At 51.1% G+C, this 3,084-nt stretch overlaps 1 pseudogene; it reads right to left on the bottom strand.

Annotated features, from left to right (window-relative positions):
• Positions 1-1,131: 1,131 nt before the first annotated feature.
• LOC140596193 (ferritin heavy chain pseudogene) lies at positions 1,132-1,689 on the bottom strand (annotated as a pseudogene).
• Positions 1,690-3,084: the final 1,395 nt, after the last annotated feature.

Here is a 3,084-nt window from a genome sequence, read left to right as displayed (position 1 = left end):
CTTCCTAAGCAAACATTCAGGATCTCGTCTGGAGATCCACAATAAACTCTTCTGTTGCTATTTGGAATGTATACAAATACACTTATATAGAGAGATATACATATGAGACATATTAAAGAAAACATACATAAGTGATCATTTTGTAATTGCAATATGTATTGCAGGCATTGGTGACCACGGGAAGTTACTGCTGGTGTCTATGTTGAATCTGGCCTAAGACTCCTTTCCTATTATTATCACTGTTGCCCAGGATGAGCTTGTCAGAGATACTCTGACATTCTGACCTCCAAGACCTCCATCTTGCTATGCAGATCTAACCATTAGTATTTGCAGAATTTAATGAAGATAAACATTTCTGATAAAGCCAAGACCCCCTTTATTTTAATCCCTGCCCAATCACATTCCTTTTCCTCTTCCCCAGATGCAACTGCAGTCATGATCTTCAGGGGATAGTTTCTATACTTTTACTATTCACATGCACCTCCATTCACCAGGGACCACCTCATCCCACTCCACCCCCATCCTCATATAACCACGTCGTTTATAACGGGAAAATTGATATTGTATTTTCCAGGGTCCCATGGCTCATCCCAGCCCTTCTGCCCCCCCCACCCCCCCCGTCCACCCCCCCCCCCCCGTCCACCTTGACCCATTCCAGCCCACCTGTGCCCATCTCGGCTCATCTGGGCCCATCTCGGCCCACCCCGGCCCACCCCAGCCCACCCCCACCCTTACATCGTTTATTAGGTGAAGATTGATTTATGTTTTCCAGGTTCCATGGAATACCTCCCCACCATCTCCCAAGATCCTGAGCTGCATACAGATGGGGCAGGGGTGGGTGGAGAGACTCCTGAATACCTGTTGTAAAACTTAAAAAAGGTGAAGGGTTTGCGCGGGAATCAACCAGAGACCTTTTTTTTTTTTTTTAAGTTTTGAACCAAATAACTTTATTGAAACCAAACAACATTTTATTTATTTATTTATTTATTTATTTATTTATTTATTTATTGCAGAACTGGAAGAAAACAACCCGAACGTTCTACGTTCTGCCAAGGCAATACTGCAACACGCACGCTCGGCAGGGTGCCCCGGGGAAGTGCCCCTGGGCCCTGCCTGGGGGAGGGGGTCAGTCCCAGGTCAGTTCTCTTTGTGGCTGTCGCGCAGGGTGAGCCTGTCGAACAGGTACTCAGCCAGGCCGGCTTCCGGGGCCCCCATGCTGCAGAGGCTGGTGACGTGGCCTCCCAGCTCTTCGATGGCCTTGACTTGCTCGCGGAGGTAGTGGGCGTCCAGGAAGTCGCAGAGCTGGGCGTCGTTCCTGTCGGTGGCCAGCTGGTGCAGGTCGAGCAGGCTCTGGCTGACGCTCTTCTCCAGGTGCAGGGCGCACTCCATGGCCCTCAGGCCGCTCTCCCAGTCGTCGCGGTCGGGCTTCTTGATGTCGCGCAGACGGAGGCGGCCCCCGCGCTGGTTCTGCAGCTCCATCAGCATCTCGGCGTGCTGGGTCTCCTCGCGGGCCTGGCGCTGGAAGCAGCGGGCGAAGTTCCTCAGGGCCACGTCGTCGCGGTCGAAGTAGAAGGCCATGGACTGGTAGACGTAGGAGGCGTACAGCTCCAGGCTGATCTGGCTGTTGATGGCGGCCTCGCAGTCGGGGTGGTAGTTCTGGCGGACCTGGGAGATGGGCGCCGTGGCCATGGCTGGCGGCCCGGGCAGCGGGGCGACGGCGACCACGGTGCGAAGACAGGCTCGGAGACTCAGAGAGCCTTGTGGCGTCGCCTGCGATGCGATGCGATGCGATGCGATGCGATGCCACGTGGCAGGAGTGAAGTCCGTTAAAGTCCGTTATTGTGGACGGGGGAGGTGGAATCCCTTAGGCGAGGGGGCGTGGTCACAACGCAGGGGCGGGGCCGGCGGGGCGCGGCGAGGGGGCGTGGCGAGGGCGTGGCCGACGTGGCGTGGCGAGGGGGCGGGGCCAGCGGGCGAGGCGTGGGGGCGGGGCCAGCGGGCGAGGCGTGGGGCATGACGGGGCACCCCTTCAATGTTCCATCTGAGTCTGGGCGGGGCAGGAAGCCGAGGGCAGTTCTGAGTGTCTTTTTTTTTTTTTAAAGATTTTTTTGTTTATTTGAGAGACCGAGAGTGTTGGGGGTGGGGGGGGGGTGAGGAGCAGAGCGAGAGTCTTAAGCAGACTCTGTGCCAAGTGCCCGGCTCTACCTGGGGATCCATCTCACCAGCCTAAGATTGGGACCTGAGATGAAAGCGAGTCCCCCGCTTATTCCACTGCACCACCCAGGGGTCCCGGTGCAGACTGCCTTCAGGCCCTTTTTAAAAATAACAACTCTAGGGGTGCCTGGGTGGCTCAGTCAGTGAAGCACCCAACTCTTGATTTCAGCCCAGGTCGTGATCTCAGGGTTGTGAGGTCGGACTCTGTGCTGGGCTTGTAGCCTGCTTAGGATTCTCTCGCTCCCTGCCCCTCCCCCCAAACGAGAATAAAACAACTCTATTAAGATACAGTTTGTATACTATAAAACTGACCTTTCTAAAGTGAGCATTTGCAAGGTTTTTAGTATATTCATGGTGTTGTGCAACCATCACCACAATCAAATTTCACATTTCATCAATCCAAAATGAAATTGGCTCCCCATAAGCAGTCATTCCCCAGACCTGCATACCACTAATCTACTTTATGTCTCTATAGTTTTGCCTTTTAATTTAATTTAATTTAAAAGACAATATATTCTTAGAACTCAAGGATATTTAATGGAAGACATAAAACCAACCTAGGTATTTATAATTCATTTATTTGTGCATTAATGCAACAACAATGTAGATATTCCACATATGTGTCAGACACTGTGTTTGATTCTGGAGATATGCAGAAGAATCAAATGTGGTCTCTGTTCTCAAGGTCAAAGAGTGACAGGGTTATTATAAGTACTCTCAGATAAACTAAGGATAAAATGCCTATTTTCAGAAAAGGGCTAATCCTATGACTCCAGTTAGTGCACCTTTTTTTTGTCTCTTTATTTCTCTTTGGAAATTGACACTATTTTGTAATCAGTGTTTTTGATGAAAGCAAAGAATCAAATACCA

The sequence above is a fragment of the Vulpes vulpes genome, chromosome X (assembly GCF_048418805.1).
Source record: "Vulpes vulpes isolate BD-2025 chromosome X, VulVul3, whole genome shotgun sequence".
Lineage (NCBI taxonomy): Eukaryota > Metazoa > Chordata > Mammalia > Carnivora > Canidae > Vulpes > Vulpes vulpes.
This window is presented reverse-complemented; position numbering and strand designations above follow the sequence as displayed.